Source organism: Eupeodes corollae, chromosome 2 (genome assembly GCF_945859685.1).
Source record: "Eupeodes corollae chromosome 2, idEupCoro1.1, whole genome shotgun sequence".
NCBI lineage: Eukaryota > Metazoa > Arthropoda > Insecta > Diptera > Syrphidae > Eupeodes > Eupeodes corollae.
In genome coordinates this window covers 74,590,947-74,606,128 of record NC_079148.1, presented here as the reverse complement: position 1 = coordinate 74,606,128, position 15,182 = coordinate 74,590,947, and positions in this window count along the sequence as shown.

Sequence of the window (15,182 nt, the reverse complement as noted above, 5' to 3'; positions counted from 1 at the left end):
TTAAACAACAACCGCCATATTTACGTCAGGTCGCGTACTTCTGGGACTTTTTTATACCATCATCTGTTATTTAGCAAAGATAATAAAAGGTGGGTCTGTTAAGTAAATTTAACCTAATAGTTTATTTGTTTTATTCTTTGTCAAACGAAATATTGTTTAGTTCTATTTCGAATAGCATTAGCATTGGCCAAGGTTGTCTATCTTTGAAATGTTAAACATTTGCAAAGTGTAGAAAATCGATCCCATGTGTTCAGTCAGTTTTTGGTATAAATGAAAAGATAATTAGATATTTTTCTAATAGCATAGCGTTGATTGTAAACTTAAAGTTGGTCCAACTCAGTTTGTAATCTTTAGCTTTGGAACCAACTTCAAAACATTCATAAGATTACGACACTCTTTCCGCATCCAATGAAACAGAAATATGGACATAGAATTAGATAGAAATGGATTTTAGTTCAAACAATTAAGGCGAGTTAGAGTCAGAATGAAATAGAAATCATAAATAAATATTATTAAATAAAAAAGGTGACTCAACAGCTTGGAAGGAACCAGGACCTAGTGACTGCTAGACGAGCAATGTGCTTTATGTTGTTCATTGTTTTTATCGAGTCTTTGCAATGTTCAAAGTTTCAAGATCTTTGGAAATGTTCACACCTAACACCAGTCAATAAAAGAGGTTCTAAAAATTTAGTTGCGAATTATCGTCCCATAACCAAATTGTCTGATATTCCTAAATTGCTTGAATCCGTTGTCTGTGATAAAATTTCTTTCAAGAGCAATTAAGATGGGTTTGTGAAAATAATCTAACAATTTTCTAATTTTTGTTTGGATGCATTCGAAAAACACTCTTAAGTCGATTATTTATTTACAGACTTTCGAAAGGCATTTGACAACTTACATAAGTCATGAAATTTTTCTCAATAAATTATTTAAATTTGGACTTAACGACCGTCTCGTTATGTGTATTTCGTCATTACTTAAAGGCAGATATTATAGCGCCATATTCAGGAGTAACCCTTCATGATAATTTAAATTCAATTCTAGTGTGACCCAAGGGAATCACCTTGGTCCATTGCTGTTGTTATTTTATTTGTTCAGGATTTTCCTTCTGCTTTAAATAATTCTGTATTGCTAATACATTATAACATTATTAGTTTACAATTCTTTTATAAGTTGGTGAAATTTTACCAAACACGAAAAATTAAGTCATTGAATCAAAATAATTATTATAGATCTTAACGCTGAAAGAATGAGTCGTCACTCATTACGTCTAATCAATATTGATTTATTACATTGAATAACGCAAACCACAGCACTAAATAAATAGGTATGAAATATTTTATTTATTGAGTGAAGTGCTATTACCAAAAGTTTATTAGTTTCCTATGGATATTATTCATGTTTTTGAAGTTCACACTTGTTAATTGTCAAAGTATCTATGAATCAACAAAACAAGGATTAAATTGCGTGTGGAAAATCCGGTGTTTTTGAACACGTCAAATGATTTATCAATGTAGTATATACTGCACTATAGAAAGTTGCTAACATGCGATATTTTTTCAGTTATCTAAGCGACTTTATAACTAGAGCTAAGTCTTAACTCTTACACGCAAGATTTATATGTTTTTTCTGTTTATACATCTATCAGTTCGAAATTCAAACATTTAAGATATTAACTTATTCGCTGGAACAGGAAGGCTGGGCCAACATGTAGATATGCTCAAATGAAGATCTTGGGATGCCCAAATGAATGGAATCATAAAAAAGAGTCAACACTTTGGGTATTTCAAACACACTTAAAAAAACGACAATATTTAACTTAAAAAGCGAATTTTATATAAGTGTATAATTTGTATTATTAAGTAACCGCTAAAATGAATCAGGGTATACACCAAAGTATAAGCTTGGTCTTCAAGTTGAATCCTCCATTTTTTCATAGTTTTCAGTTCTTTAAAATAACGAATAGTTTTAAATTTGTATAAATCGCGAAAATGTAGAACGTATTATATCGAATTTTGAAATTGTTATCAGAAGGTCCGCCCAAACATTTTACCCAAACACAAAAACGAACGGCTGCCTCTTTCATTAGGTTAAATAATTTGGTGGAAAGTCCAAAATGTAGGCAAATTGAAAGCTTCACAATGGAACTGGCCTTTGTACCCCAGGTAAGGTCCAGAGCTACTTTGAGACTGCATATGGGGCTCTGGAATTCGGTGAATCAAATACTCTGGCAAAGTGGTTTAAGGCCAACTTCATTATAAATTCAAAATCAAGAATTTATACTTCAAACACATAAATGAACAAAGGAGACGAATCACCTCGAGCGAGTAAGACTATATTAGGTGATGTGATAACAACACAAGAGTTTATTTAATACGAGGCAAAAGGGGAAGAATAACAGACAGAAAGAACAATCAATACAACAGCACGCGGTAGTTTTTGAGACCGTCCTCCATCTGTTTACTGACCACGCTCACTGATTCTTGACTTCAGTGATCGATTGAAACCGATTTTTATCAGTGACTAGGCCGTTGCCTAATAAATATTTTTTCAGGAATAATATTTAATAGTAGATACAAAATATTTTGTTCAAAGAAACCACTCATATCTTACTAAAAATCTAACTAAAAAGGAGTAGAAATACCTTCGGTGGACGGTGGAATTTCGTTATTGTGATCATTTTCTGTACATGCCCCATTTCATTACGAGGGATTTTGTTCGCCAGGATTTCGTTACGATCCCGTGTCAATTTCGACAGAATATACATTTTTATTTTACAAAAATAATTCGACATTAATTCAGATTCATCATGCCCATTTAAAATACGGTTTTAAATAAGATTTTGACGGTTTTCAATATTGAAGGGAAGTAGAAAAGCATTCTTTTGAAAACCTTAGTAAATTTCTGCAATTTGTTCACAATTTCGGTGTTAGCTAAAATTTTAGAGAAAAAAGTACTTCAGACTTCAATAAGGACATAGAAATGATAAAATTCCACAAATTTAGTACTTACTTACTTACTTAAGGTGGCGCTAAAGCCCGGGCGGACTGGGCCTCAACCAACATGCGTTTCCAGCCAGCTCGGTCCCTTAATTCGTGAGGTCCTCTCCCACCTGGGTGCGCCAACTGAGTTGCGGTCTTCCTCTGTCCCTCGGGATTGGATTCGAAGACCTTCCGGGCTGGATCGTTGATGTCCATCCGCTCTACATGACCTAGCCATCTAAGCCGTTGGACTTAAATTCTGCTAACTAGCTCAGTGTCGCTGTACAGCCCGTACAGTTCGTCGTTATATCTTCTCCTCCATTCTCCATCTATGCGCACGGGACCAAAAATCACCCGAAGAATTTTTCTCTCGAAGCATCCTAAGACGCTCTCATCTTTCTTTGACAGGGTTCAGGCCTCAGCGCCATAAAAAAGAACCGGGATGATGAGTGTCTTATAGATGGTGATTTTACATGCTCGAGAGAGGACTTTACTTCTCAATTGCCTTCTAAGTCCAAAGAAGCAGCAATTTGCAAGAGTTATTCTTTTATTGATTTCAACGCTGGTGTCGTTGTCTGCATTAATAGCGGTGCCTAGATAGACAAAGTCCTTAACTACCTCAAAGTTATAGCTGTCCATGGTGACGTTTTGTCCAATACGTCGTCGTTCATTGTCCTTTTTTGATGACAGCATATACTTGGTCTTGCTCTCATTAACCACTAAACCCATCTTCTTCGCTTCCGTCGCAATGCTCAAAAACGCTCCACTGACATCACGCTTTGATATTCCGACTATGTCAATATCATCTGCGTATCCGAGTAATTGGATGGACCTTTGGAAGATTGTGCCTCTAGTGTTGACGGTTGAGTTTTGCACAATTCTTTCCAGAACTATGTTGAAGAAGTCGCATGACAGTGCATCGCCTTGTCTAAAACCTTTTTTGACATCAAATGCATCGGTGAGATCTTTCCAGACCTTGATAAAGCAGCGAGCATTCTCCATCGTCATTCTGCACAAACGGATAAGTTTGACAGGGATGCCAAAACTAGACATTTCTCGGTAGAGCTCTTCCCTATAGATTCTGTCAAACGTGGCTTTAAAATCGATAAAGAGATGGTGGGTATCGATTTGAAGCTCCTGAGTTTTTTCCAAGATCTGCCGTAGTGTGAATATTTGGTCAATAGTGGACTTTGCTGGTCTGAAGCCACACTGATAAGGACCAATCAGGTTGTTGACGAATGGCTTCAGACGTTCACATAATACGGCAGAGAGGATCTTATGCGCAATGTTAAGGAGACTGATGCCTCTGTAGTTGGCGCAGTTCAGAGGGTCTCCTTTCTTATGTATCGGGCACACTATGCTGAGATTCCACTCATCGGGCATGCTTTCTTCCGACCATATTTTGCAGATGAGTGCATGCTCCGTACCAAGTCATCGCTTGCTGCTTTGAATAGTTCGGCAGCGATGCCGTCAGCTCTAGCAGCTTTGTTTTTTTTTTTTTTTTTTTTTTTTTTTTTTTTATTTTTTTTTTTTTTTTTTTTTTTTATATCCGATGGAAATCTTCAAAAGACACTCGGTAAGAATCGGTACCGAGTAGTGTGGGACTCTTACCGCACTAAAACCACCGGTGAATCAGGACCAATCTATGAAAGATCGACAAATGATTTTTATTTCTTAATTTTTAAAATCGCATTGGGGGAAGTTTAAGGTTATAACACTTTCCCGTAGCTTTTAGCCCATCAGCTCATGAGGCTTGGTTCTTCTTAATCTCCGAACATTGTCTCGTACATTTAATACGGTCTCCATTTCAGAGTTAGTATGACTTTGCAGCCGCTTATTGTGTGATACAGCGTGTTTCTTAACCACTTCTGTAACCATTTCAATTTGAAGGTCACGATGTAGATCGCTATTTCTTATATACCAAGGGGCATTTATTATTCCACGAAGGACCTTGCTTTGGAATTTTTGGATGGGTTCAGCATTTGTTTTCTTTGTACAGCCCCATAGTTGGATGCCATATGTCCAAACGGGTTTCAATACTTGCTTATATAACATTAGTTTGTTCTGGATAGATAGGTCAGAGTTCTTTCCTATTAACCAGTACATTTTTCTGTACTTCAAGTTTAGTTCTTCTCTTTTCTTTTTGATGTGTTCTTTCCATTTAAGCTTTGCATCCAAATTCATTCCAAGGTATTTGGCGGTATTGGAGTAAGGTACTTCTGTACTGTTTATAAAAATTGGAACATTGTTTATGTTTTTGTTTGTAAAGTTTATATGCGTCGATTTTGTTTCGTTTAATTTGATACGCCATTTGTGCGTCCAATCACTAACTTTATCGACTGCATTTTGCAATTTTTGTGTAGCCTTCGTAACGGATTTATCTGGCACCAATATTGCAGTATCATCAGCAAAGGTGGCCATGATAGCGTTGATGTCCACTGGAATATCCCTTGTATATAACAGATACAGGGTTGGTCCTAGGACACTTCCTTGTGGTACACCGGCTTCAATTTTCTTAAGTTCCGAGTAATTTTGGTCGTACCGTACTCTAAAGAGTCGATTCGTGACGTAAGATTTCAGTATTTCGTAGTACTGCCTGGGGAAGTCCCTATGCAGTTTGTACTCAAGTCCCAAGTGCCAAACCTTGTCAAAAGCTTGAGCAACATCTAAGAATACAGACGAGCATACTTGTTTTTCTTCAAGTGCCTTTTCCACAACATCCGTAATTCGATGCACTTGGTCTATCGTGGAATGTTTATTTCTAAATCCAAACTGATGGCTCGGAATTAGTCTTCTTTCTTCAATTATTTTGTTAAGCCTTTTAAGTAGCAGTTTTTCAAAAACTTTTGCCATGATTGGTATAAGCGATATTGGTCTGTAAGATGTAACTTCTGTTGGTGGCTTACCTTGTTTAGGTATAACAATGACTTCCGCAATTTTCCAATGATGTGGCACATATCTTAGTTTAAGGCATGCGTTTATTATAAATTGGAGTTTCTTGAAGGCTATAAGAGGCATTTCTTTCAGAACCTGAGCAGTTATAAGATCGTACCCTGGTGATTTTTTGTTTGACAGCTTATGTTGACACATGCTTCTTACTTCTTTGAGCGTGACAAAAGGTATTTCACATTCGTCGTTTCTGTCAACAAACTGTAAGGGATCTGTAGCTGTGCTTGCTGGGAATGGCTTGAAAACATTCGCGAGATGTTCCGCAAAGAGATCAGCCTTTTGTTTCGGGTTTCCGATCCATTTACCATCTTGAGATTTTATCGGCGGGTTTTGTGTCTGAGGTCTTTTTAGGCGCTTAGTTGCTTTCCATAAGGAGTATTCTGTAGAAGCATCCTTCGTCAGACTTTTCAGGAATCTACTTAGTGAATCATTTTTAAACTCACAGATTCTTTTTTTTAATTCGTTGTTAAGACGGTTAAAAACTACCTTATCATCTGGGAATCTCGTGGATTGCCATTTTCTTCTAGCTCTTCTTTTTTCCAATATCAACTCCTTTATTTCGATAGGATATTTTATTTCTTTTTCTCTCGCATTCGAAATAGTTTGAGTACTTTCTTCTGCAGCCTGCTGCACATCAGCAATAAATTGTTCTACTTCATGATCAATTTGTTCAATTGTTTGCATAGGGGATCTTAGGTTTATAAAATTTTCAAGTTTGTCTCTGAATTCGTTCCAGTTTGTTCTGTTATTCACGAGCTTGGGATTACTTTTTTCTATTATTTCTGTTTCGCTCAGTGATAAAATTACTGGAGTATGATCTGATGATAAATCATAATTACCTTCGACACTTATATGATTTCGTTTAATACCTTTAACTACGAAAAAGTCTATAAGGTCTGGTATTTTGTTAGTATCAGATGGCCAATATGTTGGCGAACCAGAAGAATAAAATTCGCAGTTGTATTTTCGGCCTGCTTGGTATAGCCGTTTACCTTTTGTTGTTATGAGCCTAGATCCCCATTGGGTGTGTTTAGCATTGAAGTCGCTTTGAATAGTTCGGCAGCGATGCCGTCAGCTCTAGCAGCTTTGTTTGACTTAAGTTTATATATAGCTATCTTCACTTCGTCAAGGTCGGGTAGGCGGAATTGTTGATCTGTGTCGCAAAGGTTGAGTGATTCTATCTCCCTTACAGAGGAATTCGGTTCGTCATCGCCGTTATATAATTTGGAGAAGTGACCTTTCCATATTCTCAGCATCGACTGCAGTTCTACTACGATGTTCCCCTGATCGTCTTTACAGGCTTCGGTTAGTGGCTGGTACCCTTGGGAGGATTTTTTACCTTTTGTGTAAAATTTACGAACCTCATTCCTGTTGTGACATCCCTCTTTCTCCTCGATCACGCGCTTCTCATGCTCTCTTTTTTTCCACCTAAGAAGCCGGTGTTCCTCTCTCTTCTTCTGCTCGTAGAGCTCGCGAGCAGCTCTAGTCCTTTTTTGCAGCACCGTTTTGTATGCCTCTTTTTTCGCTGCGTGAGCTTGGCGGCATTCGTCGTCAAACCAGGGGTTTCGCTGTGGTGGCCGAGTGAAACCTAGCACTTCAGAAACGGCATCACTGATGGCTTCAAGGCAATGTTACCACTGGTTTTCAATGCTAAATGCAGGAAGCATAGGACTCCTTAAGAGGTTATTAGAGACGCGATCGGAAAAGGACATGGCAGTCTCTTGTGATTGTAGCCGTCTAACGTCGAATCTTCTCACAGTACTTCCTTGTTTTGGCTTGGATCGGGATATCCGTAGCCGTACCTTGGCTACAACGAGGTAGTGATCCGAGTCAATGTTGGCCTCTCGGAATGTTCGGATATCCTGGATACTGGAGAAGTGTCGTGCGTCGATCGCAATGTGGTCAATCTGGTTGACGGTTGATTGATCAGGAGATTTCCATGCCCCCTTGTGGATAATAAGATGCGTAAACTGCGTACTAGCTACCAGAACGTCTCGCCCCGCAGCAAAATCGACTAGCCTGAATCCGTTGTCGGAGGTAGTGTCGTGCTGGCTGTATCTCCCGATTATGCTACAAAAAATGTCTTCTCTTAATAGCTTGGCATTAAAATCTCCTAAGACAATTTTAAAGTCATAGCCAGAGCACTGCTCATATGTCTTGTCCAAGAGCTCGAAGAATATGTCTTTTGGTGTCTTCATCTTTCTCCTCTGTTGGGGCATCCGCGCATATTAGCTTATGTTGTTGAATTTAGCCTTGATGCGGATTGTCGTGATGCGCTCGCTCACACTGTTGAAACTCAAGACTTTTGGCCTGATCCTAGTTCCAACAACAAATCCACACCCTTTGTCTTTGTTCTCGGTAGCAGTCGCCGTAGTAGATATCGCAGTCTTTTAGTTTGCGTTTGCCCGGTCCATCCCATCGCACTTCTTGGATGGCTGTAATTTCTGCCTTGCAGCAGTTTAGGGCTTCTGCTAATTGTTCGGCTGCACGTGGTCTGTTAAGGGACCTAACATTCCACGTACATATCCGAAGTTCGTTGTCTTTATTTCGTTTGCGTGGGTTTTCAACAGTGAATCCGTCCGTATGCGAGGCTTGTTGGTGCTTCGAAACTAAAGGTATTCACCCAGGAAGTCATTCCGACGGCACAACCCCCAACCTGGAGGGCCAAATCTTTAGTAAAACTCCAAGAAGGGAAGCCGGATAAACTGGGCTCCGAATATGTCGAAGAAGCCCTATAAGGTGTTCACTGAGTAGTTCAACCTTACTGGATTTCTAGACGCCACCGTTGATTCCATCTCGAGAATTCGTCTGCTGCCGCCTGGTTAAGGAGAGGTGCCTTAGAGGAAACATCTCTCCCCCCCTCTCTCGTCTGCTGCCCCCAACAACTTTCCACTAGGGTTGGAACCCAATCTCCAGTTGAGGTACTAGGCACCCTATGTTCACCGCGGGGAGGTAAGAGTAGGAGTTGATAGACAGAGATGGGTTTTGACAAAAACCTGTGCACGCTTGTGTCCTCTTGAATGCACATGTCTACCATTTGAACAGCAAAACTTTAGTAAAACATAAGATTATACTCTAATAAACAAATTAAAAAATTAATTCAATAGTTTTTCTGTGAACCGTTAACTCGTTTAGTGTTTTTGGACGAAATCGTTAAATACGTGAAATCTTTTATGAAAATCAGGAAGAGTTTCATTATAATACTCAAAACTTTAACAAAAAAGAAACAAATATGTTTTTCTAAATTAATGGTTAATTTCACTGAGTTTATTTTTTCAAAACTTTAAAAATCTTAGTACATTATTTGGAGTCGTTGGGATACTGACCTACTTCTTGGAATAAGAAAAGAATTTTTCTTAAATAAAAGTAACCAAGCACATGTCCGTAGTATATTTGTATTTCAGATTTTGAAAAATGCTAGTGGATTTAAAAAAAAATCTATTATTTTAATTTTTGTTTAACTTTCCATTGGAAGTTTTGGTAATCGGTCAAAATTAATATTGTTAAAGCTTCTTACCTTTTCGAATATCCGAGAATGTTTGTAACCAATACAACAATAAGTATTTTTTTACAAATAATAGTATCAAAATATGAAGGAAATGTTTTGAAAGTTCGGTGGATTTAGTATTGCAGAAATTAAAAAAAAAGTGAACAATTAAGTTGTCCTGAAATATTATAAGAACTGATAATACTATCGACTATAAATTGGGGATATTCATAGTCATATTTTAAACTATTCTAATTAAATTAGAGCCTTAATTTAACATCCAGTTAAGATACAGCTCCTATTCATATTAAAATTGGCTGCTCAGTTTAGTAAGAAACTGATTTAAGGTACAATCTGCTACAATTCTAAAACAATTTCATTTTAACAAACCGGTAGAGCCAATTTATTTGAAATTCTTAAAACCATTCTGCTGACTGTTAGTTGAAAAAATTCATCAAAGCTTCCTGTTGTAACAAAATATTAATGTTAAAAAGTTTTTTCTGACTCCAGTCTGATAAGATATTTTAAGAATTTGCCAATAGTTCTAGTCTGTAGAACACTAGGAAATAATACGTCTTCTGAATTATTGAAAAGTATTCTCTTGAAACAGAGCTATTAATTGCTTCGAACTTTATATTTAACTTAATGAGCATGATTGATGATTTTTGAATTAGCTCTTATGTGTGTCAAGCTGCATTTGCTTTAAGGTACCACTCAGAGTTTGACACTTGGAATGATTTTTTCGGGCTGCCATGAATTCAATGTCAAACCATTTTTGCTTTTTACTAGGTCGGTTTTTTTTTTTTTGGAAAAATATTTTCCGTTTATTAGTACTAACTTTGGTAGAGTCAGTAGACAAATTAAAACTCAAATCTGAAACCGAACATCTCGAGAATTTTTGACATTATTCTCTTATAAAGATTTTGAAAATAAATTCCAATAATTTAAACAAAATTTCCTCCCTAAAAACTCTCGGGTTTCAGTTTCATAACTGGACTAATTAAGCTAATTTTTAATATGGTAATAATACCCACTTTGTAACGAAAATAAAAAAGAGTCATATCATATTTAATATTTTTGAATTACAACTTAAGTCATTTAAACCAATTAGAATTTTTAATATCCATATTCCCTAAGAAGAAATATCAAAATCAAAATCAATTTATTCACTTCTGGGTTAAACCGTATAATAAAGTTATAAAAGCTAATTAGACTTCTTTTCTATAATAATCATTAAGAAAGACCGCAGAAATTAAAATTCTATTAAGGCAATATAGCAGTAGTGAAGACATTTAAGGGGTTTCATAAAAAATGTCACATCAAAGACAAAAATCCTTTTTCCTCATGGTACCATGACTATGTAATAATTATGTATAGTAAGATACTGATACAGTCTATAAAAAGTTCTGACTGCTGATCAAAAAGATTCGGGGACAGGATGATGGTATTCTCTTGCGTCCTTTTTGTTGCCGAAGGAGAAAATAATATGGACATTGAATTTTGAATTTTGTTAAAAGTTAGTTGCTTTGATTTTTTGTTTTTAAATCAAAATAAAACTGTGTCTTACAAGTGCATTGAGTTTTTGACTTGCAAGCAGCTTGTGGAATATCTAAATGCAAATGGCCTTTAGAAAAATCTGTTGCTAGTGGAAGAAGTGGGTAAGAAAAAAAATAAAAATAAAAATGTAAATTGAAATTATACAAAAATATATATTGAATTACATTCGGAGAGCAAATATAAACTAAGAATAACTTCTCTTTTAACAAAAAAATATCAGAATTCGTCATTTAAAAATAGAACTTGGACTTAGAAGGAAATCTACAACTATTTAAAAGAGTTGGAATTTAACGTCAAAGTTACTTAGCTTTTTTTGTAATTTAATCTATATTAATGTTATAAATGGGGAAGTCACTTTGCTTGTTTGTTTGTCCGTCCTCCACGTTGCAACATGACATGATTTTTTGTGTGGAGGTAATTATGTACAAACAAGACTGAAGACTGGCTAAGCCCTCCTTTTTCCGCGGTAAAATATCTCATTCTCAGCTCATTCGAGCAGACCCATTGGTCGAACACTAATTAGTAGCATATCATTAGGTGTTATCTGGTTTTGAGATTCAAGGACATTAGAAAGCACCTTGAATAAGAAAAAAATCTAGGTGGACGTTTTGCTCCGATCAAAGTTAAATGTTTTACATGTGCCAAGTTTATCCCTTATGTTTTTGTGAAATACTACAATTTGAATCTCGAACTATAGGTTAAATACAATTTTTTTTATTGCATGACTTCGAGTAGAACATGTGTACTTACAAAGTTTCCGTTCAAAGCAAACACCTACAAATTTGCATATAGCTGGGGTTTATTCTCCGTAAATATTTTACTTGTTACTCGTATCCGTATCAATCCATTTGAATTCGTTTCAAAAGTTGAAATTGCACACACGAATCCATAAAATATCAATTTCTATCAAATTATACAACAATATTTCAAAGGTGAATATAAAATGGAAAAAAAAGGTAAAGTGAATTTCCATTTGAATAAAACGTGGCTGACACATGCCACGCAGCGCCGACAATGATGTCCATTTGAATGTTGCACATGTTCTAATAAAAATGCTCAAAATTTTTTATTTATAAAAATTCGTTCCATAAGTGAATTGTGTATAAACAGAAAATACTTTCAAATTGAAATTGATAATAGAGGTTGGGATGCGTCCAACAATGATAACTTTCCATTCCGTCGGTAGATTTGTCTTGCTTAAAAAGTTTTTAGGTTTTCGTATATTATTCTAAAAAATGTAAAATAACCGTCAGAATGTTGCATAATTATGAAAAAGTTTAATTTCAACATCTATTTTTGCTAACGAGATGTTTAGTCGTTAACTAATTTTTACCAATTGTACATTTTTTAGATTTTGATTTTTTATGAAAAAACTGACTGTTGGATTTTTATAAAAAAATTACTAAATGTCAAAAACAATATTTCCTGTGAAATAAAATAAGTTTGAAGTCGTACTTACTTAAGGTGGCGCTACAGTCCTGTGTGAACTAAGGCCTCACCCAACAGACTTCTTTATCTAGCTCGATCCCTAGCAAGATGTCTCCAGTTTCGCGCTCCAAGTTGGGTGAGGTCACTTTCCACTTATGCGCGCCACCTGATCCGCTGTCTCCCTCTACTGCGCTGTCCTGTGGGTGTGGATTCGAAGACTTTTCGGGCTGGAGAATTGGTTTCCAGCCATCTTAGTCGTTGGACTTTTACCCTTCTAGCTAAGTCTACTTCGCTGTACAGGCGTACAGCTCGTCGTTTCATCTTCTCCTCCTCTCCCCTTTGATGCAGACCGTAGATCCCATTAAGAACTTTTCTCACGGACCGACCCAAGGTGCTTTCATCCGCTTTTGTCATAGTCTATGCTTCTGCACCGTATAGGAGAACGAAGATAATAAGGGTCTTATATAGCGACACTTTGGTCCCTCAAGAGCGGACTTTACCACTCAATTGCCCAAAGAAACAGCGGTTGGCAAGAGTTATTCTGCGTTCGATCTCAGCGCTGGTGTTGTTTTCTGCGTTTAAAGCGGAGCCTAGATAGACGAAGTCCTTGACTACCTCAAAGTTTCGTCTGTCGATGGTGACGTTTTGACCAAGACGTCGGGGTTGTATGTTCTTTCTTGACGACAGCATGTACTTTGTTTTTCCCTCATTAACCGTTAAACCCATTTTTGCCGCCTCTGCCTCAATACTCACAAAAGCCCCATTGACATCACGCTGAGTTCTTCCGATTATGTCAATGGCATCAGCATATGCCAGTAATTGGACAGACTTTTGAAAGATAGTGAATGTAGTGTTGACGTGTGAGCTCTGCACTATTCTTTCAAGCACGATGTTTAAACAACAGCGCATCACCTTGTCTAAAACCTTTTTTTAACATAGAAAGGTTCTGTTAAGTTGTTTTCAACCCTTATGGAGCAGCGTGAATTCTTTATCGTCATAGTGCACAAACGGACGAGTTTAGCAGGGATGCCAAAACTAGACATGGCTCTATACAGCTCGTCCCTGTAGATGCTGTCATATGTGGCCTTGAATTCTATGAAAAGATGGTTGGTGTCGATTTGGTGTTCTTGGGTTTTTTCCAGGATCTGCCGTAATGTGAATATTTGATCAACTGTGGACTTTCGTGGTCTAAAACCACACTAATAAGGACCTATCAGGTTGTTAACGATGGGCTTAAGACGTTCACATATTAAGGCAGAGAAGATTTTGTAGGCGATGTTAAGTAGACTTATTCCTCTATAGTTGGTGCAGTTTAGAGGGTCTCCTTTTTTCAGGATCGGGCAAACAATACTGAGGTTCCATTCATCGGGCATGCTTTCTTCCGACCATATCTTACCGATAAGTTAGTGCATGCTCTTAACCAACTTATCTCCAGCTGCTTTAAAGAGCTCGGAATTCAAGCCATCGGCTTTATTAGACTTCAGCAATCTATGGCAATCTTTACTTCGTCTAAGTAGGGAGGACGGGATTGTTGGCTTTCGTCGTCTTTGTTGAATGGATCATCCAATGTTACTTGTAAATCAGTCGGAAAAGGATTTGGCGATCTCTTGCGATTGTAGCCGTTTGACGTTGTACCTTCTCCCAGCACCTCCTTGTTTGGCCTTGGGTCAGAAAACTCGAAGTGCTAGTCGATGTTAGCTCCTCGGAAAGTTCGGACATCCATGGTGCTGGAAGCGTGTCTGGCGTCGATCGCAATATGGTCAATCTGGTTGACGGTAGATTGATCTGGAGAGCTCCAAGTTCCTTTGTGGATGTTGAGGTGTGAAAAACGCGTACTGGCTACCATGACGTTTCGCCCGCAGAAAAATCTATGAGCTTGGATCCGTTGTCGGAAGTGTTGTCGTACAGGCTGTTTTTCCCGATTATTCCAATAAAGATGTATTCCCTCAATAGCTTGGCATTAAAATCGCCCAGGACAATTTTAATATCGTATTTAGGACAATGCTCATATGTTTTGTCTAAGAGCTCGAAGAATATATCTTTGGTGTAGTCATCTTTCTCTTCTGTGGGGGAGTGCGCGCATATCAGTCAAATGTTGACGAATTAAGCCTTGATGTTATGAGGCGCTCATGGATGCATCTATAGCTCAAGACTTCTTGCCTATGTCTGGCTCCAAGTCAATTGTTTTGAATTTTTGAAATGATATTTGAGTCAAAATCATTTTTTACCAACTTTTAGTAATTTTTTATTAAAAACTGTCATTTCGAATTTTCTCAAAATTTTACCAGACGTTAAAAACGTTTTTTTTTCGGTGCACAAAATTATTTTGGAGATGATATCCGTTTATTGTTCGTAAGATTTTAGATGTGGAATATATTAATTTTTTTTTTCAGTTATTAAAATCGGTCCGATTTTTCGAATTCAAAATATTAACATTTTTCGACGTTTCATGTCCCTAGAGTCGAAATAAAAGATTTTAATCTTAATATCTCACGAATCAATAACGCTAGAGACTTGAATTAAATTTTATATTATACATTGTAATGCGATACCAAAAAAATGTGTTTGGGAAAAAAATTTTACGAACAAAAAATAATTTTATGTCCAAAACAATTTTGTGCAAAGAAACATAACGTTTTTAACGTCTGGTATAATTTTGAGAAAAACCGAACAACAGTTTTCTTACAAAAAATAAAAACTTAAAAAAACATTACTCAAATATCGTTGGCAACATTTTGAGATAAATCAAATAGACAGTTTTTTTAACAAAAATTTAAAAA